This window comes from Urocitellus parryii, chromosome 5, assembly GCF_045843805.1.
Source record: "Urocitellus parryii isolate mUroPar1 chromosome 5, mUroPar1.hap1, whole genome shotgun sequence".
NCBI lineage: Eukaryota > Metazoa > Chordata > Mammalia > Rodentia > Sciuridae > Urocitellus > Urocitellus parryii.
This window is the reverse complement of record NC_135535.1, coordinates 115,165,470-115,188,917: the sequence shown is the minus strand read 5'-3', so window position 1 is coordinate 115,188,917 and position 23,448 is coordinate 115,165,470. Positions and strand designations below refer to the sequence as shown.

The following is a 23,448-nucleotide window of genomic DNA, read 5'->3' as shown; positions in this document are numbered from 1 at the left end:
CTTCTGTCAGGTCTGCTTTTGTGTACCCTTTTCTCAGGTGGTGCTGGGCTTGGGTTGCAATCCCTGGCCACAGCCACCTGGCTGCAACCAGGTATTCTCTCTCTGCTTGCCTCATTTGGCCTCAGGCCTCATGGCTCTGCACCTAGCCAGGCTTGGTCTAGCCAGACATGGGCCTGTGGTCCTCCCTCCAGCCCCTGGATGGCCTCAAGGGGATGTCCTGAGCTCACTGCCCACAGGCTCCTTGTCCTGGCAAGGGGGCTACTCTGGGAAAGCAGTGCAAGTAGGTAAGATATGCACCAACATCATGGCCCTGCTGGGCTGCTGGCTCAGTGATGATCAGTAGTGCATGCTGATGTTGTTCTTTGTTGTGGCCTTGGTCACCTGATGTAGTGTGTGCTGGCCAGGGTGTGCCCCCCATCCTGGCAGTTGGCAGAGCCCATAGAGGATCAGTTCTGGGAGTCCTATGCACTGCTTTCTTAGATCCTGATGCCAAACAGCTATAAGAAACAGTGGCAGGTAGCCTAAGTGATTGCCCTGAACCATGAGGCCAAAAGGAAAGGGAGGCCCCCTGCAGGTCTCCTTTTAGCATAACCAGTGGTTGAAGCTCCAGTAGCTGGCAGTTGGAGAAGTCTCCAGCATGGTCCAGTCAGCCCAGGAGAAGGTGGTGGCCTGTCACATGGTGGACAAGACCCTTCAGTTCAGGGTGTAGAGCCCTGGGTTGTGGGCTCAGGACACCAGCTGTATGACATGCAGCTCTCCCTGATTTATCTACATCTGGAGCTACACTTAAAATAAGAGAGAAGAAATCCAGATTAGGTGGTCCTGCATCCATGTGCCAAAAGTGACAATTAAGATCCAGCCCAGAGCATCAGAGAAGGGCCAGGTGGGTGAGACAAATGAAGTATCTGAAACACTAAAGGACATTTCAAACCACGTTGTGGGTTCCACCTTTCTGTCATGGTTCTGAGCACCAAGCCCACAGACATAAAGTAAGCTCAGAATCTACAGTGCACTTCATCTACTGCTCAGGAATCCTGTCCTTCTAAATCTCCAAGGACTCATGAACTAAAGCCACTGGTGAAGAAATTCTGCACCTTACTGCTAAATGATCCTGGGACTCTGGGCAGCATTAACCCTTTGTGTATTGCCCAGCTGAATGATCCTGTCCAGAGGTTCATCAGCACCCTAGCCAAGAACACTACTCACCTTGCTTTGGGAGGAAGAGTTCACCTTTGAGTGGAACACCAGGTCCAAGGATTTACACCTGCAGATTACAGAGGACTGGCAATCCTCAGAAGGTCTGCTGGCCCTGACCACTGTCCTCTGAATTTGTTCAAGAAACAGCCTTCCAGGATGTAGAGCTTCTTTCTGATCAGTGGGCCCACCCTCAGTAGCTCAGCACTGGGCTCTGTCATTGCAGAGCTTTCTTACATAGAACCCAGTGAATTGAAATCCTGACAAATCCCTTACCCTGTTGCTTCTTCCAAGATAGAAAAGGATCACACAGTGATGCCATGGGGTACCATGGTCACTACTTTTACTACTGTGAAGACCAAGCCTTACTATGATGTGGGAAGGGTGTCCTGGCTGAGTTCTGAGCCCCCCTGAAGACATCCATCAAGGTGAAGGTCATTAAGAAGGACATCTTCATCCAGGTCATCTCATGCCATGAGGCAACTGTCAGGAAGATATTCTTTTCTTCAGATATGGAACTGCTGGTGTTGAATGGTTTCAGTCAGGTCATTGAAGTTGCCATTCAGCAGCTCACTGAATCTTCAAAGCTGAAACTCAAGTCATCACAGAAGAATAACACTATCATCATTTCAGGGATCTCCAATACCTTGCTCTCTCAGGATGACAATACTGCCCTCATGCAGGACTAGACAGAGCCCACAGGATGTCTTATCTGGCTTCCCAGAGGCAGCTGTGGCCTCTGCCCCACTGGTGGAAGATGATCCAGCCCAATTCTGAGCTTCCCTGAAGCCCCAGGAGAAGGTAGTAGACACCCTAAACTTGGATAAGGATCCCCTGGCAGCAGCAGCCCCACTTGAGCTTGATGGGGATGAGCTTTCAGAGAGCTCCCTTGGCATCTCAGAGCTAGACACTGCTAAGAAGGAGGAATTTTAAGGAGGTTTTTTTCCCACCAGTGGCACCAGCAGAAATATTCTGGCATGAGCCAGTCACACAATGACCTCATGTTCCTGTAGCAACATGAGGGCACCCAGAAGAAATGAGTGACTCTCACTTAGCTGCTGAACAAGAAGCTACTGTCCAGGCACTGGGGCAAGAGCACCATGAATGTCATGTAGGCTGCCTACCTGTAGACAGAGCAGGAGTTCTGGCCGCTGCCACATGCCCATTCCTGCAGCATGATTTTTCCCCAACAATCTAGTCTTTGAAAGAGAAAAAACAATCTGAGTCTCCAGCTTGAGGCTTCCCCCAAAGAGAACTGACAAAGCCCAATTTGCCACCAGAATCCCAGTGGGACCTTCAGCCCCCACCTAAGCATTGAGGTAACAGGAGAAGAATTCCTTGCAAGAGAAATACCATGCTTAGCAGGGACTAGGAGGAACAACTAGGGATTTGATTTTATCTACACCGCTCTCTAGCAGGACATGTTTGGGGCCCATGTCTGGACCATGTCATGGGGAAGTGTGCCCTTCTGGGCTGTCACTATGAACAGAATGGATGCTCACCTCTCCTAGTTTTCTTCTTAGAATTAAAAAGTTAACCTGGCCCTGAGGACATTTAGATGGAACACAGACAGGGTTTTGGGGGGAGGGTTTTTTTTGTGGGTAGGGGAATTTACCGTTTATTTCATTTATTTGTTTGAATGTGGTGAGGATCAAACCCAGGACCTCACCTGTCCTAGGCAAGTGCACTACCACTGAGTCATTACCCCAGACCCAACAGGCAGAGTTATTGATAAAGAAATTATGATAGTATCTGAAATGCTTTGGTAAATATAGGAAGGCATTTGCCTTTGCTCATAGCCATAGAACTTGAAAACTTGTGCAAGCACTAAGTATGTCCTGTGCATATTATACTGAACATTTTCCCATGGTTAGTGTGAGCCTACTTTCCAGTGGAGATAACATAAATCCTGACATGGTTCTTATGCCAGTGGAACAGTTGATGTGCAGATTTCCTTTCCATCTGGTGCACTTACTATACTAGAGTGAGAACCTGACCCAGGAAATTGTGAGCAATAGGTGGCAGTGCATAGAACATAGTAACCCCCCCCACACACACACATTGTTTTGCTAAATATTGCTAATAGCCAAAACAAAGTACTTGTAGAGCACTAGAAGAAATTGTTTTGCATCTCAGGTGTCAATTGTAAGAATGGAAATTTAATAACAAATAGTTCAAACATGGAAAATTCTTATTATAGATGCTTCAGATTGCTGCTGTGAACAGTGCTCCTGGCTGCATTTTGGGGTGTTTTTGGTTTCCAGTGGGAAAAAATGATAAGCTTGGCACACACTTTTAAAGCCCTGTATAGCTAGAAAACTGGTTCCCTCATCAGTATGCCTATACCTTGGATCATTCAGTTTTCATATTGTTTCAATCCTCTTGAATGTGTACTGCCAGCAGACATGCTTGTTGAAGAGTGATTGTCACTGGAGTTACACGTTTTGACCCTGTAATGAGATTGATATTCATTTAGTAAGTTTGACCTGGTGTGACTCTGACCTTCAGCAGATGTGCAAGTGGGTGTGTGGCCTCCGAGGCTCCATTAACCCTTCAACATTTATTTCAGGGGAATAGAGCCATCAAGGAGCAAGGCCCTTTGTGAGAGCCAAAACTGAAGCACTTTTTTCTTTCTTGTTTTTGAGGAAGACATTAAAAACTACACTGGGAATTTCACTTTCAAATGCACATTTTCAAATTCCTAGGTGTTTCAAAAATTATCAAGTGACTTTAAAATAACTTTTTAATCACTTTTTTAAAGATTGCATTTAAATATTAGCTATTGTACAGTTCTAAATATATGAAGAGCAAATTAGTACCCCTACAAAAAAAAGGAAAAGAATGAAGAACATATGGCAAAAATACTATACTGATACAGAATTCCTTGTACTAATTTTCATTGAGTTTTAGGGAAAGTTATCACCAAAAGCCAGTTGACAATATTCTCTGTAATTTAATTAATATTGATAGCAGCAATAATCAGAATGTATGACCTACATGGAATAGAAATTAACAAAGAATTTATTTGACTTTGACTCTTTCATTCAAATGGTGGTTTACTATGTCAGAAATGCTTACAGTCAGTGTCAGAGTGCTCTTGGAGTGACTAATTCCACGTTTACTCATAGGCTGGTGTTCCATGGCTCAAACCATGGTGGCTGTGTGGATTATTACAATATTGAAATACTTCCATACTGGTTGATGAAGAGTCCTGAATGGCCCCCTGCTGCCAGCCTGTCCCTACATCTTTTCTGACACTAACTACACCTCCCTGTTCTCCTGTCAGCTGAAGTCCTCTGGATCAACTCCAGCCCTATGGGCAGGGAGTCTATTCTTATTGGCTGCAGTCTGTGATATTTTTGTGGTTAAGTTTTTGATATCATCTAGTGGATCCTGCTCTTTTTAAAATTTTTGACGTTTATGGAGTTCATCATTGAGTTTTGTGTTAATTTGGATTTTTGAAAAATTGTACATTCATTATATTGACTACTACTTTTTGGCATCTCTTTAAGTTTTCCACCCATCTTCATTTTCTTCAATCTGGAACTGGCTTATCTGTACCCATTCTGGAATTCAGTTTTCAAACCATTAGACCTGTTATATCTCACCAGAAGAATTCAAATAATGAGAATGGTGCCAGGTGCTGCTGGACACTGTTACAAACTCATGCAAGGCCCCATCTTCCATGTCATAGGGCCAAGGGTTGCCATGGGGGAAGGCAGAGTCCACCTTCTCTTTCTCTCTGCAGAAAGGGATGTGTAGTAGTTAGCTTGGGCTGCCATAACAAAGTGCAGTCTCTTGAACAATAGAAATTTATTTTATTCACAATTCTCGTGGTGGTAAAGTTGAGATCCAGATGTCATTAGGATGTTTTCTTCTGAGAATTCTCCCCTTGGATTGTGTATGCCATCTTCTTCCTGTGTCTTCACATCATCCTCCCTCTTGTGTGTCTTTGTCATAATCTCCCATTTTTTGTGTGTCTGTGTGTGTGTGTACATATACAAATAATCATATATTAATTGAATAAACTAATGGGTTTCATTGTCATTTCCATACATGCATGTATCGTGAATTTACATTCATTCTACCCTTGCTCACCCTTCTTTCTCCCTGCTATCTGCTTCCTGGTCCCTAATGGTCCTTCTATCTGGATATCTTTTTAGTTTTTAGTTTCCACATATGAGAGAAAACCTGCAATACTTTCCTTATTGTAGATGAATAATTTCATTTAACAAGATCTGTTTTCTTGAAAATGGCAGAATTCATTTTTCTTTGACTGAATAATACCCCATCATGTATATATACTATATTTGCTTTATTCATGCATTGGTTGATGGGCACCTCAACTGAGTCCATATCTTTTTTTAAAATATATTTTGTTGTAGTTGAACACAATAACTTTATTTTATTTATTTATATTTTATGTGGTGCCGAGGTTCGAACCTAGCACCTCACATGTGCTAGGCAAGCACTCTACCACTGAGCCACAACCCCAGCCCCAATTGAGTCCATATCTTACCTATTGTGAATAGTGTCACAGTAAACATGGTCTTTCAGGTGTCTTTTTTAATTGCTGAATTTATTTCCTTTTAATAAATACCAAGCAGTGGTATAGCTGGGTCATGTGGTAGTTCTATTTTAATTTTCTGAGGTCCATCTATACTGTTTTCTATAGATGACATACTTATTTACATTCTTACCAACATTGTATATGGTTCTATTTACTCCACATCCTCACCAGTGATATTAATATATATATTAATATCATAAAATAACTATTCCATCTGGAATAACATCTCACCCAACTTGGTAAAATGTAATCTCCTTGTAGATTTATTTGCATATTTATGGGCAATTTGCATTTCTTTTTTGGAGAAGTGTATTCAGGTCATTGGATCATTTTTATTATATGACTTGCTTTTTAGTAGTTATGTTTTTGTTGTGTTTTTCCTGTATGTCTGTCAGACTGGATAGCTGACATTCTGTCTGTTTCCTCTTCACTCTGCTGATTGTAGTAGTCTTAGCTGTGCAGAAGCTTTTTAATTCAATGCAATCCTGTTTGTTTATTCTCATTCTGATTTCGTGAGCTGTTGGAGTCCTTATTTGGAAATCATTGCTTTTGCCATGATCTTGAAGTGTTTCCGCTATGTTCTCTCTATAGTTTGAAAGGATCCTGCCTTACATTAAGGTCTTTAATACTGAGTTTATTTTTGTACCACATCATATCTAGGGATCTAATTTTAATCTTCTACAGGGGAATATCCAGTTTGTTAGAGAAGGATGTTCTTTCTCCAGTATTTTGGCACATTTTTTGATAACCAGTCACAACGTGTATTTATTTCTGAGGACCTGCCTCTTTTATGCCACTACTATACTGTTTTTGTTACTATGGCTCTCAGGTCTAATTTGAAATAAGGTATTGTGGTGCTTCTTGCATTGCTATTTTTGCTCAAAATTGCTTTAGCTATTCTGGATCTTGCTTACATATAAATTTTAGGATTTTTTTCTAGTTCTTTGAAAAATCTCATTGATTTTGGAGGAAATTGCAGTGAATTGTAGATTGCTTTGGGTATTATGGACATTTTAACAATACTAATTTTCAGGATTCATGAACATAGTCGATGTTTCCAACTTCTAATGTGTTCTTCATTATCTTTCTTCAATATTTTGTCATTTGCATTGTAGAAGCCTTTCACATTCTAAGTTAGATTTACTTTTAGGTATTTTTTCTTCTTTTCCTTCTTTTTCTCTCTTTCCCCTCTTCCTTCTTCATTGCTGTAATAAGATTACTTTCCTGATTATTTTCTCAGAGAATTCTTTATTGGTGTATACAAAAGCAACTGATTTTTGCATACTGACATTGAATCCTACTTCAATGAATTTGTTTATCAGTTCTAAAAGTCTTTTGATGGATTTTTTTTCAATTATCTTGTTACACAAACAGAGCATTAGCAAATGAGGATAATGTGACTTCTTGCTTTAATGTTTGTAAACTATTCAATTTCTCTTGCCTAATTTCTGTGGCTAAAACTTCTGATATTATGTTGAATAAGGATTGTGACAGTGGGCATCCTTATCTTGTTTCTGATCTTATAGAAAGTGCTTTCAGCTCTTCTCAGTTTAGTATGATGTATAGCATTCACTGTGTTGAGAATGATCCTACTGTATGAAGTTTATTCAGGGTTTTCATCATAAGGAAAATGCTGAATTTTTTCAAAGGATTTTTGTGCATCAATTGAGATAATCGTGTTATTTTTATCCTTGACTTTATTTATGTGATTTATTGCATTTATTGACTTGTGTTTGTTGAACCATTCTTTCATCCTTGGAATGAAAGAAACTCAATGATGACATATTATCTTTTTAATGTGTTATTAAATTAAATACAAGAGAATTTTATTAAAGATTTTTATATCTATGTTTATCAGAGATATTGGCCTTTCAGTTTATCTCTAATCGTGTTTGGCTTTAAACATTGGTGCTCCAAGATTTATTGCTTATGAATTTATAATAATTATATCTTTTTGTTGAATTATTCCCTTGATCAATATATAGTGACCTACTTTTTTCTTCTGATTTTTTTTCTTGTTTTTTTTAATATTTATTATTTTTAGTTTTAGTTGGACACAATATCTTTATTTTATTTTTATGTGTTGCTGAGAATAGAAACCAGTACCTCATGCATACTAGGTGAGCACGCTACCACTTGAACCACATCCCCAGCCCTGATTTTGTTTTAAAGTCTGTTTTAAGATCTATTTTTCTGTTGTATCCTTTGTAGGTTTTATTAGCAGGCTAATACTGGCTTCATAGAATGAGTTTGAAAACTTGTTTCCCTTTTTTATGAATTAGTTTTAGCAGCATTGGTGTTAGTACTTTAAAAGTTTGGTAAAATTCAGCAATGATTCCATCTGGTCTTAGGATCCTTATTTCTTTTTCCTCCTTTTAATCAGAAAAAAAGTATTATGGTTTCAATCTCATTACTTGCCATCAATCTAGTTAGGTATTTTTTATCCCCTTTGTTGAATTTGCTAAATTATATGTATACAAAATTTTTCCATTTCTTCTGGATTTTCTAATTTATTGGGCATAGAGTTTTTCAAACTTTTCCTTAATGATCTTTTGAATTTCACTATTGTTAAGACTGTTTTTAAGTATAATTTTACTTCTTTGGCCATTCTCTTTCTCTTTGACAGTTTAACTAAGGGATTCTTTGAAATCTTATTATTTCAAAAACCAACTCTTTGTTTTATTGAAGCTTTGTGTTATTCTTTTAGTTTTTAATTCATTTATTTCTTCTGCAATCTTTACTCTTTCTTTTCTTCCATGGAAATTGGATTTGGTTTCTTTTTGTTTTTGTAAGACACATATTATTTATTTGAGTTACATTTTTATGATTTAGGCACTCATTGCTACAAATTTGCCTATTAGCACTGCTTTCCCTGTTCTGGTATGTTGTGGTTTCATTTCATTTGATTCGAGGAGTTTAAAATTTTTCCTCTGATTTCTTCTATAATCTACTGTTCACTTAATAGTGTTGCTCAGTCTACATGTGTTTGTGTAATTTCTGCAGTTATTTCTAGTTTCTTTTCATTGTGATCAGATAAAATACAAGAAATTATTTTATTTAAAAACTTTGGTAGGAATTTCTGCATGGTCTAATATATGGTCTGTTTTGGAAAACATTTTCGTGATGAAGAAAATAATGTGTATTTTGCAACTGTTGAATGTAGTATGTTTTTGGATGTTTGTTAAGTCCCTTCAATCTATAGTATGTTTTAAATCTGTTTCTTTGTTGATTTTTTTTTTTTTTTGGTGTGGATGTATTTATTGTGACATATCTTTCCATTTATCTCTAATCATGTTTGTTTGTTTTTTAAAAATGGATGCTCCAGGACTTATTGTTTATACATTTATAATAATTATATATTTGGATTAATTATTCTCTTGATCAATATATAGTGACCTCATTTTCTCTTTTGATTTTATTTTAAAGTCTGTTTTAACAATTATAAAAGTAGCTACTTTTCGATTCTCTTTACTTGTAACACCATTTTTCATTCTTTCACTATCTGTGTATATCTTTGCACAAGAGGTAAATTTCTTGTAGGCAACATATTGTTAGGTCTTATTTTTTAATTCATTCAGCCAATCTGTGTCTTTTATATGGAAAATTAAAAATATTTACATTCAGGGTGATTATTAAAATGTATGTGCTTGTTCCTATCATTTGCTGTTTTTTCTTCTGGTGATTTTGAATATTCCATGATTTTTTTCTTCCTGTCTTACTCATCTTAGAAGTTTGATAGTTTACTATATTGATAATGTATGATTCTTTACCATTTCTCCTTTGAATTCTACTCCTCTAGTGGGATTTACTTTTCTACATTTGCTGATGATTTTATCTTCCCTCCTCTTCTGGGTATAGTATTCCCTTTTGTATTATTTAAGCTTTTTATCACTGTGACACAATATCTGAGAAAAACTCTTAAGGAAATATTTATTTTGCCTCATGATTACGGGATTTCATTCTGTGGATGGCCAGCTCCATTCCTTTTTGCCTAAGTTGAAGCTGAACATCATGCCAGACGGGTTTGGCAGAGGAATGTTACTCACCTCCTGGCATTTGGGAAGCAGAGAGAGGGACAGGAATGAGCTAGTAACAAGATATTTCCCCAAGGGTCTGTCCCCAAGGACCCACTTCCTTCAACTAGACCCCACTTGCTACAATTTCCACCACCTACCAGTAATCTATTCATATTATGAAGCCATCAGTAGATTAAACCACTCAGGCAGTCAGAGTCCTCATGATTGAATCATTCCTAAAAGCCCCTCCTCTGAACACTACTGAATTGAGGGTCAAGCTGTAAGAGTATGAGCTTTTGGGGGACATTCTGGATCCAAACCATAACAAATATCTTCAATGGTGCTGGGTGATTATGCATTCCCTTAATTTATTCTGCCAAGATCTTTATCTCTCCTGTTTTCTTAAAGACTAACACTTCTGAGTATAGCTGTATTTTTTGTCACTCTATTCCTTTATCCAGACTACTTTCTTCTTTTTAAAAATCACAAGTCAGAATGGATTATATTCAAACATAAGGACCTCATTTTACCTTAATTACTTCTTTAAAGGTTGAATGCCAAATAAAGTCTGAAGAATTGATGGTTGAGACCATATATGATTTTGGGGGCACATAACTCAACCATAATAGGCAGGTGTGGAGAGTTGGGTTGTCTCTGGTGAGCATCAGGGTCTTAGGACCACCATAGTGTTTGTAGCAGTGGTGCTCATGGGGCCTGTGGATGAGGGTCAGGTGGTATGGCTAGAAAAGCTCTGCCTTTGTTTCACCAGCAAGTGACAATAGACGACCTCATGCATGAGTCAGTTAGTAAACAGCCCAAGAACAACCAGTGTCTCTGAGACTTGTCAAGTGGTTTATTTCTTGATAAAAATAAATGGTGTTGTGTACATGATTAGTAGTCATATATAGACATAAATCAAAATCAAAAGTGGTTGTGCAGAATGTTATGAATTATGAATCCATGTGACATAACCTAGAAAATAAAACTAGTGCGATGTCACTCCTTGAAGATAAAATACTGATTTCATTCATCCATGAGGCCACTCTGATGTTTACAGTCAAATCAATATGGCTAGAAGATTAAATACACATTGATTCCCATCTCGCTACATTAGGCCACCCCCACCAGCACCAGTCATCCTAAAAGGATATGATGATACCTCGGTGTATCTTGTCAACACTGTTGAATAAAATGGGGTCATTTTGCATTTACTCACTGGTTGGCCAGGACAGAATCCAAGGTCAATGTGGGGCCAGGCCTATGGGGAATGAGAACAGCAAGAATGATGTGAGAGTTTTGGCTTAAGTAAAATGTGTCCAATTAAATGTGTTGTCCTCAATCAGAAAGATGAGTTCACCCTGTCAGAGGATAAGCTGGGGACCCTGGCCTCAGGAGCAGCCCTGGCAGCCTTCCACCTACCACCCTAGAAGTTCACTCTCTTGAAGTCCAAGGGAAAAATGCAGGCATGCACAAACATTTGCTTGGAAATCACGTGGATTTGAACACTCCACCACTGTGCTGTCCCTGGCCTCAGCCACCAGCATCCTCCAGGGTGACTGGTCCAAACTGAGATGTTCCGGGCCTACAAAATTCACACTGGGTCTTCTGTCCAGAAACTTGGGAGGTCCAGGCAAGAGGATCCAAGGTTGAGGTCAGCCTCAGAAACTTAGCGAGACTTTGTCTCAAAATTTCAAAAAATTAATACAAAGGCTGGGATGTGGCTCAGTGGCTCAGTGCCCCTGGGTTCAATTCCTGGTACCACCAAAAAAAAATTCCCCTTACATGTGGGATAAAGTCTGTCTGTTGGAGCAGAGAAGGAGAGAGGAACTAGGAGTGTCAGGGGTCATGTGCAGGGGCATACACCTTATGTGCATGTACATATGCATGAGTGGTATAATTATCTTTTAAATAATAATTATTATTTTTTATTACCAGGAATTGAACCTAGAGTTGCTCTACTACTGAGCCACGTCCTCAGTCCCCAGTACTTTTTATTTTGAGACAGGATCTTGCTTAGTTGCTTTGAGCCTCGCTAAGTTATGAGGCTCTTTGAACTTGTGATCCTCCTGCCTCTGTCTTTTGGCCCTTGGTGCAGACTTAAAACAATAGAGTGCTTTGGAGAGGTGTCCCGAGCCCTACTCTGGAAGTTCTTATCTGTAGGCTAGTGGAGCACTCCATTAGACAATCTCAGATGGTGACCAGCCAAGACACACCACCCCAAAATGTGACCTGGGAGATAGACATACCTCCCCGCTCCCCCTCCCAGTACACTTAGGCATATCTCTGGTTATTCTTAGAAACCTGGAGACCAGGAGTAGCTCCGAAAGCTATCTTTCTGTAAAAGAAATTGCCCTCAGAGAAGGGAATCTGCATTAGTAAAAAGGGCTGCTCCCAGATAGCTTCAATTTCCTGGAAAACTGCATAATGACACAACCTCCATTCATCTCTTGGTTCCACCCTAGCCTTCTTTTAACTGTGTCCACCTCCAGGAGTTCCCAAGCTCTGTCCTTTCCTGTAGCTCTGGTGTTGTGTAAAGGCCAATTGACCCTTCTTCATATTTTATGTGTAGGTATATAATCAAAGGTGCATAATTTTCCTCCTATTAGTCTGTCTGATGTCAATTTAATTCATAACTCAGCTAAAGAAACAAGAAGGGTGGAAGGAAACCACCACATTTAGCTCCTCTATAGTGGTAAGGAGCTTGGGGGAGCAGGGAAGAAATCATTGAAGGTGTTTGACTGAGGAACTGTCAGACTTTGGTGGTATTTGGTTCAGGGGCTGTGTGGAGGTGAAGGGGTACAATGGAACTGGGGCTGGGCTGTAGCAGGTGAACCGATCTGGAAGAGCTGGCCCTCCAGTGCAGACCTTGAGAGATGGGCAGGGGCTGCAGCAGGAGAAGTCTGAATGCATCTGGTACCTCCAGCTGGTGAGGGGTCACAGCTATGTCCACTGCTTCTCCAGCATTTTGATGCAGGACCAGCAGAAAAGGGTGGTGGATGGGTAGGTGTGCCCTGTGATTCATGGGTTAGGCCAGAGCCAAGGCCTGCCATCTTGATCATGGCCAGGAGTGGCCGTGACCCTTTCCCTAGTTGGATGCTACCTGGTTAAGGAGAGAAGTGGGCTTCCATAGATGGCAGTGTCCCCAGTTACTGGGAACCCTGACCCCCAGTCCTGGGCCACCCAGCACAGGCTGACCTCTTCAGAAGGCACTGCTCAGTCAGAGGTGACCAAGGCCACTAGTACCTCTCTAATGCTATAAAGCTGTCCCTGTAAGACTCACCTAACTCTCATCTGTGCTTAGGATTACCTATGGGGCAGCTGTCTTCCCTGCCTCTCAGGGAGCAGGGTGAGATACTAAGGCACCCAGGGGGGAACTGGCACTGCCAGTGGGTCACCTGTATTAGGCTAAGGTTCTGCCCTGGCTGCAGGTCCACCTGAATCCCCTGCCCGCCTCCCCTAAGTTCTCAGTGGTTGTGTGGGAAGCTGGCCTTGCCTACGGTCTGAGCTACAGTCTTAGCCTCCTGGTTGATAGCAGAGACAGAGGGGGGCTTGGGAAGAGTGGGACTTGGGATGGGGCAGTGGCCTTGAGCAGCCACAGGAGACACATTGCTTCTGGGTTTCCATTGACCAGGGAACCTCCTGGCTACAGCAATCTCACTTTCTCAGAAAATGAAATAGAAATGGGGCTGTGGTCCCATGACAGGAGGCACAGTTTGGAGCTGCTACCTTGGGAACTCTTGCTTTTCCTTTCAGACCTGCAGGGGAAGGGACTCTGGACTGGAGGATCCACCAGCCAGAGATATATCTCCTTCGAGGAGGCCTCCAATTTCTGTAACCAGTGTGAAGAGAGGCTGCCTCCTGCAGCCTCAGGACCAGGCAAATCCCAAGGGGCACTAGGGTCTAGTGGGCAGTGTGGACATCTGTGCCTTCCATGCAGATGGGAGCAGGGCCAGCTTGCAGCCTCAGGGGGGACCTGGCACCTCCCCCCCACAGAACTCTTCCCAGGGGGCACTTTCCTCAAGCAGTTTTGTGAGGTTCTTGGCTGGAGTCACTTGTCCTGCTTCAAGTTTCCCATCTCTTTTCTTTGAGAGAACTGAGTTTACTCCCCCTTGGGGGTGAGAAGCCTCTGGCTGAGCTTAAGGGCCCTGGACATTCCAGAGGATATCTAGGGAAGTGTCTGAGGCTTCTGCAGGGGAAAGGCTCTGTAGGTTTGCAATGCCCTGGGACGGGTCCCCACAGCTTGCCCAGGCTGTTAGTGGAGGGACAGGAGGGGACAAGCTGTCAGATCAGCCTTCCCTGCTGATGGCTAGAATAGAGCAAGTGCCTCCCCTGCTCCTGTCCTGCTGCCCTAGAGCCCATGGAGCACAGTGCTACCAAAGGGCAGCACTGCTCTCCCCCAGCCCCAAGATGCCCTGAGCATCTGGGACTTGTCCATCCTGAGTGGCTGTAGACTCCTTGCTCTGTGAATATGAAGTTGTGGAATGGTTGAGCCACTTGCCAGGGCTCCCCACCCCTGAGAACAAGGAAGAACATCTGCCAGCTAGCAACTTGGGAGGGGAGGGTTTGCAGTCCTAGAGATTTAAAAAATCCAAGCTGCTAAACAGTGATGTGCCCAGAATTGTGCTAAACATGACATTACCATAAATCCCTGTCCTATGGATGCTGAGAGTGAAGTACAGAGAGGTTAAGTAGTGTGCTGACAGCCTCACAGCTAGAGACAAAAAGAGACAAGTGCAGGTTGAAGTGTAGTTGAGGTCTTGCTGGTCCTGGTTTGAGGGAGAAAAGGAGTACTGGTCTGAGTGATGAGCAGTGCCAGCCTGTCTTCGCAGGCTTGCTGTGGAGCCAGCATTAAAATTAATTATGGACAAGACAGGGGACAGGGTAGTCCCTGACAGTGGCCAGTAAAGAGCAGGTGGGGCTGACACAGCATCCTGAGAGGCTTCATTTAGTCCCCAACACTTTGGGAAGTGGCAATCCACCTTCATCCTACTTTGGGGCCTCCCTGAAAGGCCACTGCCCTCTGCCCATTTTTTCATTTTTGGCAATAGGTTGGGATGGGCCCAGAACCAATTGCCAACAGAACTGGAATGAAAAGGGATCTGCCTGAGAACAGGGACATGTGGCCTTTATTACCAAATGCTGTTGATTCTTCTCAGGAATCAGACTAGAAGCAACAAAGGGCAAATCTCTAGCCTTGGCCCTGAGCCTGCACAGGGGAATTTACACTTCAAAGAGGAGTAGTTAGATTCCTGGGGGTAGTTATTTACAATCCAAAAGGCAAAATGTAGGGGTCTATTATGTAAATCTGGTTTCCCCAAGATGGCTGACTAGAAAAGGGCAGGAACTCTCCCTTTTGTAGGCACTACTTCTCATCACAGTGTTCTTATAGTTTACTTTATATCCAGGCCTGGGTTTGTCATCCATTACACTACCAGGGGCTATCTTCCAGGGGGTACTCATCCCTGCAGGTAGGGAGAGAGGGCAGGATGGCTTGTCACTCACCTGAGCCAGAGCCCAGCAGGGGTGCCAGCCCTGGTTTCCTCACACTCTTTTTACAGGAATAGAAACTGAAATTGGAAACTGAGGGACTTGGCTCCTCAGCTGAGGGAATCCTCTCCTCTTAGCCACTTGGAGAGTCTCCAGGTGGTTCCACAGATGCAGGACTGGAGTAGGAATCCCAAGAATTTCTGGGTCCAAAGAGGCCATGGGGTGCGCTGCCAAGTACCTAGGCCTGGAGGTCCTGTGGATGAAGACATAGGTGGAGAACTTGGGTCTCTGAACAGGCAGGGGTGAGGTGGAGTGAGGGCTTTGAGAGCTGTGGGCCACCCTTTCTGCCCCAGGTCCCTAGGGACCCAGACAGGACTCCTGCCTGACTCAATTTTTATATTTTATTTTGAGACAGGGCCTCAATAAGTTGCTGAGATAGACTTTGAACCTGTGATCCTCCTCTCTCCCCCTCCCCCTCCCCATCTTGTTCATAGCCCAGTGGTGGAGCCAGAATTAGACAGGCAGTCAGTATAGACAGGTAAATCAAGTCAGGCAGGACTCCTGGAGGAGCCACTGAGATCCAGGCAGCCTGTTTCCTTTTTATTCTGTGTTTGCCTGGAGGATGTATATTTCTACAATGGAGGAAGTAAGTTCAGAGTTGCAGGAGCATCAGGGCTCTTGGGAGGGGGAGAGTGTGCTGCTTGGAGCCTATACTGTGCCCTGGTGTGTTTCCTTTTGAATTTTAATGAATTATTATTATAACATATGTTTGGCATTTGATATCTCTCTCTCATATATTTATTTATTTATTGGTATTGGAGATTGAACTCCAGTACTCCACCACTGAGCCACATCCCCAGCCATATTCTGTATTTTATTTAGAGATAGGGTCTCAACTGAATAGCCTGCCCTTGTGGAAGCTGGCTTTGAACTTGCTATCCTCCTCCCTCAGCCCCCCCCCCCAACCTCAACCTCTGTTATTACAGGTGTCCGTCATGATGCCTGGCTGCATTTGATCTTTTAAAGTGGAGCATTCCACTGGTGGGACAGAGCACTTGTCTAGTGTCAGTGTGCTGGTGTGAGCTTCCACACATTTCTTTCCTGGTCCCAGGGATTGAGCCAGGGCGCTTAACCACTGAACCACATCCCCAGCCCTTTTTATATTTTATTTTGAGACAGGGCCTCACTAAGTTGCTGAGGCTGACTTTGAACCTGTGATCCTCCTGTTTCATCTCCTCTCCCATCCTCCCCCTTCCCATCTTGTTCATAGTCCAGTGGTGAAGCCAGAATTAGACAGGCAGTCAGTATAGACAGGTAAATTGAGTCAGGTCATGTTGTAGGGACAGACGAGGCAAGGCACCGAAGATAGCAAGAAAAGTTTTATTTGGCTATAGCCAGGTTCAGAGGGCACAGCTTTTGTTGTAATCAATTAATCCTCTGAACCCTGAGTTCAGGTAGTTTCAGAGCTTTATACCCAGCATAAAAGGGGAAGGGCTCAGAAGTTCACAGTCTGCAGAAGTTCTCATAAAAGCAGCTTTTTCTTTCACTGTTTTGTGCAAGTTAACCTGTCAAGGACAGCACCTGAGAAGGGGAGAGCTTTTTTCTCCCCTTTCTTTCCTCCTACTGCCAGCTGTTACCATGGAGCCCAATTGATAATTTCTCTTATCTTAGAAATGCAGACATCTCTGTGAAGCCCAGCTCAAGGCCAGAGACCTTGTTTGCACATTTCTACAAACTACCATACTGTATATGTTTGTGAAAAACTAGTAAGGGGTGCCCAGCATCTGGACTGCCTGTATCTTCTCGGCTTGTGGCCAAGTAAAACAGGGTGACACAAATACAGGAAGTTTATCTATATTGAACTCTTTTCCAGAAACTCTTTTGCTGACAGTTCTAAAATCGTCCATGGTGAAGATTTCTGGAGTAGCCCAGTTAAAGACTTTTCTGTGGAGAAAGGGATTGCCACTTCAATCAGATCAAGGAGGACAACTTGAGTGAGACCAGGAAGTTGAAGACTGTCCCTGAAGGATTGAAATGTTAATTCTTTCAAAGCCCTTTTCCCACCTTTAAGAATAACCTGCCCTTGATGCAATCTGTTTCTAAGGTAACCTGTCCCAGGAACTGCCTCTCTCTATAGGGAGCTACAAGGTTGTTAATAATGTGTCCTGGGCTTCTCCATCCTGCCTTTCCCCTTTCAGTCCACCTGTTTCCCACCTTTAGGCCATCCCACTGAGCATTCCTGGGTCTATTCCTGGGCCTAGTCACATACACAGAAAGGAAAGGTATAAGAGAAAGAGAACAGAAAAACAAAGGAAGCCTAGGACATATTAAAAAAAAAAAAATTCAGAACGCCTCGCTTCTTGGGATATCAGGATACCAGCTAGGGTTCCCTTCTTCCTCCTGGGAGAAGTCTAAGTCCTTTTAAAATAAATCCTGCTTTATATGCTTGTCTCCGTGTGCTTCTCTAATGTGCAAACTTCTACATGTGTGGGAGCAGGACTCGTCACTGATAACTGGTGATATCGGGGGATGGGCAGAAGTGACCCTATGGTTCCAGTTATGATCTCCATCATCAGGGAAGCCAGGTGTCTTTGGGGAAATCAGCTGGCCACTTGTGTTTTTTTTTTTTTTTTTTTTTTTTTGGACTGCGTGTTGAGATTTACAGTCCCTGGGGGCTTTTTGTGTTGGAGAACAGAGGAAGACAGGACCTGGCTTGAGGATTTGGGTGTGCCTAGGGCTCTTGTCCTGGCAGCCCTGCCCTTCTGCATATGGCAGCATTATCCTCAGGCTAGAGGTAGAACAGTAGGTCAGAGTCCAACAACCAGCCTTCCATCATGGACCCCTCAGGAGCAGGTGTGTGTGTTCAACTCAAGTAAGAACACTGAAGCCCTCCCTGAGTCTATCTCTGGGGCCAGGGAGATATCATTTCTGACTGGATTAGGTTTCCTAGAGCTGCCCATCCATCTGGCCCAGCTGGCATAGTGGGAGGGAGGCCCATAAGAATCCTGGGTTTATTGTTAAATGCTGTGTAAAGGGAAGTGGTCTGGGACTAGAGTGTGTGGCAGAAAATTTTCCAACTTTTTGGCTATGTGTTGTGTGGGCAGTTAGAGGCCTTGGTATAGGGTCTGAGTTCTCCACAGGGACTTGGTATCGGGTCTAAGTCCTGCAAGTGGTCTTGGTATAGGGTCTGAGTCCTGCATGTGGGCCTCCTTCAGCACATGTGCTTGAGGGTCTTCTTCCTCCAGCACTCTGGGTCCCAGGTCTAGATGGCCCCTGCCTTGCAGGGAGGAGATGCAGTAGTAAAAGGCTGGGAAAGGGAAGAGAGCAGGGGTTAAGGGAGGAAACATCTAGAGCCCAGCAGGCCTGGGTCTTGAGCAGTCAGCTCAGAGATGGTTCTAGGCAGAAAACCAGGCTTGAAATGGCACTGTGTCATTGAGACCCAGATTTGACAATATAGATTTTTTGAAGGGTGAAGTTGTGCAATCTTGAGTGGCTATGTGCATGCTATGTGGGTGACATATCTGGCCACACAAGGTTCTCTGTAGACCAGAATGGGTCCACAGATGTGGTAGTATTAGGTCAAGGGAGGCAGGCCTCCACTGGGAGGTGCCTCGATTGGGGCTTCCTGCCCCTGAGGAAAAAGAAGGACTCTTCTGGTAGGGAAAAAAAGGCAGATTAGAGCTGCAGAGTTTGGGGTCCTGTGGACATTGCCCCTGCCCTGCCCCTTTCTTTTCTTTTCCTCTCCTCTTCTCTTCTCCTGCACCACCCCTTTCTCTTTCTTTCTTCCTTGATACTGGTGATTGAACCCAGAGGTGCTCTATTATTAAGCCATATCCCCAGCACTTTAAATTTTTTTGAGACAGGGCCTCACTAAGTGGCTGAGTCTGGCCTCATACTTGGAATCCTCCTGCCTCAGCCTCCTTAATTGCTTGGATTACAGGCACATACATCTGGCAGCCTATCTCTTTCTTTCTGATTTGCTGTCCCTTTGCAGCTGGGGCTGATTCCCTGGTCACATCCTGCCTGGCTGGTAGCAGAAAACATACCAAGGCCTTGAGGGAGGTCAGGGCTAACCTCTGCAGTGGTCATACCAGTGTGGCCTTCTTGTGCTCCCCGCTTTTCCCTTATTTGACCTGTCCTTTATCTGCCTGTGTAGATTCTGAGAACAATAATTCCTGGGTGACCCCATCTCTGGAGGAAGAGATGGAATGCTGGCAAGTCCTGAAGGAAGACAGAGACCTGTGCTTGTCACCAGGCTCTGGTGATTGGCAGGAAAATGCAGCTGAGCCCAGGTCTGAAGATGAGTCCTGGACCATCCAAAGAGTGAGCAAGCCATGCCCCCTCAACCCATCACTGCCCCTGCTCTGTGTTTCCCGGGTGGCTAAGCTGGGCTGGCTGAGTCACCCTCACTGCTGCTATGGTGCCTCACCCTCTGACTTTCCCCCTGAAACCTTACTGCATAGCAGTCTAGTTAGCCCCAGAAGTACCACTACATTGGCAGTGGTCTGGCTGCCCTCAGTGTCTGGTCCATCCCCACAGAAGTCTACAGGCTCCAGGCCCTGGGTCTCCACTTTACTTTCCCAGCCCTAGACCAGATATGTGTGTGTTTCAGGAGATATGGCTGGGCCAGGTGTGGGTCTTGTTCTCTCTGGGTCTCCTTATTGAGGTGCGGGGCTGGGTGCTCCTCTGCTGTGCTGCAAGGCACATATGTGGGTACATATGACAAATGCTCTTCCCCAGAGGTGAGGCCCCATTGATCTCTGGGAAGCATTAGACACCAGGAATTGTTGCTTGGTAAGGACCTCGTTGGAGCCCCCAGGCTTCTGGGAGGGATCTCTCTGCAGGTGTTCAGGAGCACTGAGGGTGCTCCCTAGCTCAGCTCTAGCTCACAGAAACCCAGAGTGCAGCACTTGCTCCCAGGCTTCCTCCTGGGCATGGAGGGGATCTTGGCTTTCTGTGCCTGCACTGGGGCTGGTTTGTGAGGTTCCTTTCAGGGTGTGCTCTGTGGTCCAGAATGTGACATAACATGCTGGAGCACTCTGGTCCATGCATGAATGTGTGTGGGTGCTATGTGTGGTTCCTGGGGCTGGTGTGTGTGTACATATGTGTTTTCTGGTGTATATGGTGTGTGTGAAGTGAATGTTGATTTGTGAATGTGTGTCAGGATGCAGGGCCTGTGGTGGGGAGTAAGGTGTGTGTGTGTGTGGTATACAGTTGTGTCCTTCCCTTGGAGTCAGCAGGGAAGGCTACCCAAACCTGGACCTTGGGGGATACTGAAGGCTTGGGTGAATCTTCAAGTGAGAATCACCACTGAGACATTCAGGGCATGGTGATTAAAAATGCTGCAGTGCTCAGCAGGATGAGGGTCTTTTTAAGCCTTCGTAGAGTAAGTTGAAGAATCTTTGTGTAAGAAAAAAAAATGAGCAATAGCCAAGAAACCATAGCTGTGCACAATGGTGCATGCCTGTAAACCCAGTGACCAGGAGGCCAAGACAGGAGGATCCAAAGTTCAAGATCAGCCTCAGCAGCTTAGTGAGAACCTGTCTCAAAAAAAAAAAAGCATAAAGAAAGGACAGGGGAGATGTGTCCTGTGTCTGATCCCAACTTCACTTTTTAAGAAACTAGGAAAAGGTGAGGCAACTAAACCCAAAGGCAAAGAAGGAAGAAAATATTAATAGTAGAATAGAAATAAACAAAGGAGGGAATAGAAAAGCAATAGAGAAAAACCAATGAACCAAAAAGTTGATTCTTTGAAAAGACCAACAAAATCCATAAACTTTTAGACTAATTAAAAAAGAAAAGATGTAATATGAAAAGAACTCAAAAGATTTAGGGTCCTGTTTTATCTCTTATGTGGAAGCTAGAGAGGAAAAGCTGAAAGGAAGATGGATGCAGACTTCATGACAATTGAAGGGAGATCAGTGGAAGAAAAGGAGGTGGGGGAGGAGATGAGGGGGGAGAGGAACTGCTGGGGAGGAATACTGGCCAAATGATATTGTTACATTGTGTATTCCATGTATCAATATGTAACAACAAACACCATCCACCATCAGTGTGTGCAATTGTAAAACATCAGTGAGAAAAGGTGCAGGACTGGGGTTGTAGCTCAGTGGTGGAGTCCTTGCCTAGCACATGGGTTCCATCCTCAGCACCACATGAAAATAAATAAACAAATAAATGTATATATAAAAAAAGAAAGGGTTCTAAAGAAACTAAGTAGAAATGAAGGTGGAGACATTACTGATGGCTTTACAGAAATAAAACTCAATTAGAGGTAATGTCATAGTGTTGGAATTTGGTCACCAAAAGCACTAGAAACAAAGGAAAATTAGAAAAAAAATGGACTTCATCAAAATGAAGACTTTTTTTCATTTAGAGGACAAGAAAAACTGAAAAGGCAGCCAATGGAATGGAGAAGTATTTGCAAGTCATGTATCAGATAAGTTTAGTATCCATGATATATAAAGAACTCATGACTCAACAACAAAAAGTCCAACTTAATTCTGGATAAAAGAGTTGCCTGAAGCAGCCTGTCTTCCCCTTCCTTCCTTCTTCATATTGGGGATTGGACCTAGGGCTTCCCACATGCTACTCCAACACTACCTCTGAGCAGCATTCCAGCCCTTATTATTTTAATTTGAGATGGTCTCACTAAGTCACCCAAGCTGACCTTCAACTTGTGATCCTCTTGCTTCAGCCTCCAGAACAGCTGCAATTACAGTTGTGCACTACCACACCTGGGTTGCCTAAGCTTTTCTCCAAAGAAGATGAACAAGTGTCCAACAAGCCTGTGAAAGGTATCAGCACGCATTAGTGATTGAGGGCAATGCAAAACCTCTTGACACACCACCTAACACACACTAGGATTGTTGTGATAAAAAGTGTCAAATCACAAGTGTTGGTGAGGTGAAGAAGTTGGAGCTGTGGTTTCATGCTGGAGGGAATATGAAGTCCTGCAGCCACTGTGGAAAGCAGTGTGGCAGCTTATCAGAAAGTTAAATTCAGAATGGCCATATGACCCAGCAGTTCCAGTAAGTATGTGCCCAAGAGAAATAAGAATGGGTGTTCGAACAAATGCCTGTCTGCACATTTGGAGCAGCAGAGCCACAGCAATTCAGCAGCAGAGCAACCCAGGTATCCCTTGGTGGATAAACAATGAACTACTTAGGCTATGTACACTCATGGAATATCAGTCAGCCACAATAAAGAAGGAAGTGTACATGTCCAAACTGCAAGGAGGGTGGACCTCAGACATGCAGTGCTAAGAGAAGGAATTCAAGGTAAAAGGCAACAACTGTGTGATGCCTGTTATAGGAAACATTAGAACAAACTCATCTGGAGAGAGCGATCAGTAGCTCAGAATTGTGGGGTGACTGTGAGGCAGAGACAGCATTGCTTTTGGAGTGATGAAGTGGGAGCCTAGTACAGGTGGTGACTGATGACATTGTGAGTGGCCTAAAGGCCTCTGAGTTGTTAAGTTTCAAGTGTTTGTTTGGGACAGAGTTGTGGCTAGGTGTGGAGCATTTGCCAGTATGTGTGAGTCCCTGGGTTCTAGCCCCAACACCTCAAAACACTAGCAGAGCCACTCCAAAATGTCCATTTTTGTATGATTTTCACACTGTGTGTGGTATTGTCACAGGAGATTTATTTAAAACATATTTTTGAAGGTGCAGAAGCTGCACCTGAAAGAAACTGGGAGCAAAGTGCACAGGTGAATACCACAGGCATCTCTGGGCAACAGCTTCCTAGTCCCACAGTAAGCCCTCATCACACTTCACCTGAGCTGGTGTTGCTGTCTGGGAGAAAGTCTCTGAGCTAAGACTTGATGTTCCCAGGGGGTGGCCTGGACCTCAGAAGCCAGGATGGAGCCACTCACCAACACTTGTGATTTTACACTTTTTATCACAGCCATCCTAGTGTGTGTTAGGTGGTATGTCAAGAGGGTTTGCATTGCCCTGAATCACCAATGCATGCTGATACCTTTCACAGGCTTGTTGGACACTTGTTCATCTTCTTTGGAGAAAAGCTTAGGCATCCCAGGTGTGGTGGTGCACAAATGTAATTGCAGCTGCTCTGGGTGCCTGTACTGACCTGCTCCCTTTGGTACCTCTGTAGCTGCATTTGTTGGAAGCAGGGGCCCAGGTGTTCAGGTGGAGGCTTCAGGGGACCAGGACTTGATTT

At 43.6% G+C, this 23,448-nt stretch overlaps 1 pseudogene; it reads left to right on the top strand.

Annotated features, from left to right (window-relative positions):
* Window positions 1–471: 471 nt before the first annotated feature.
* On the top strand, window positions 472–2,309 carry LOC144255033 (C2 domain-containing protein 2 pseudogene; annotated as a pseudogene).
* The last annotated feature ends 21,139 nt before the right edge of the window (window positions 2,310–23,448 follow it).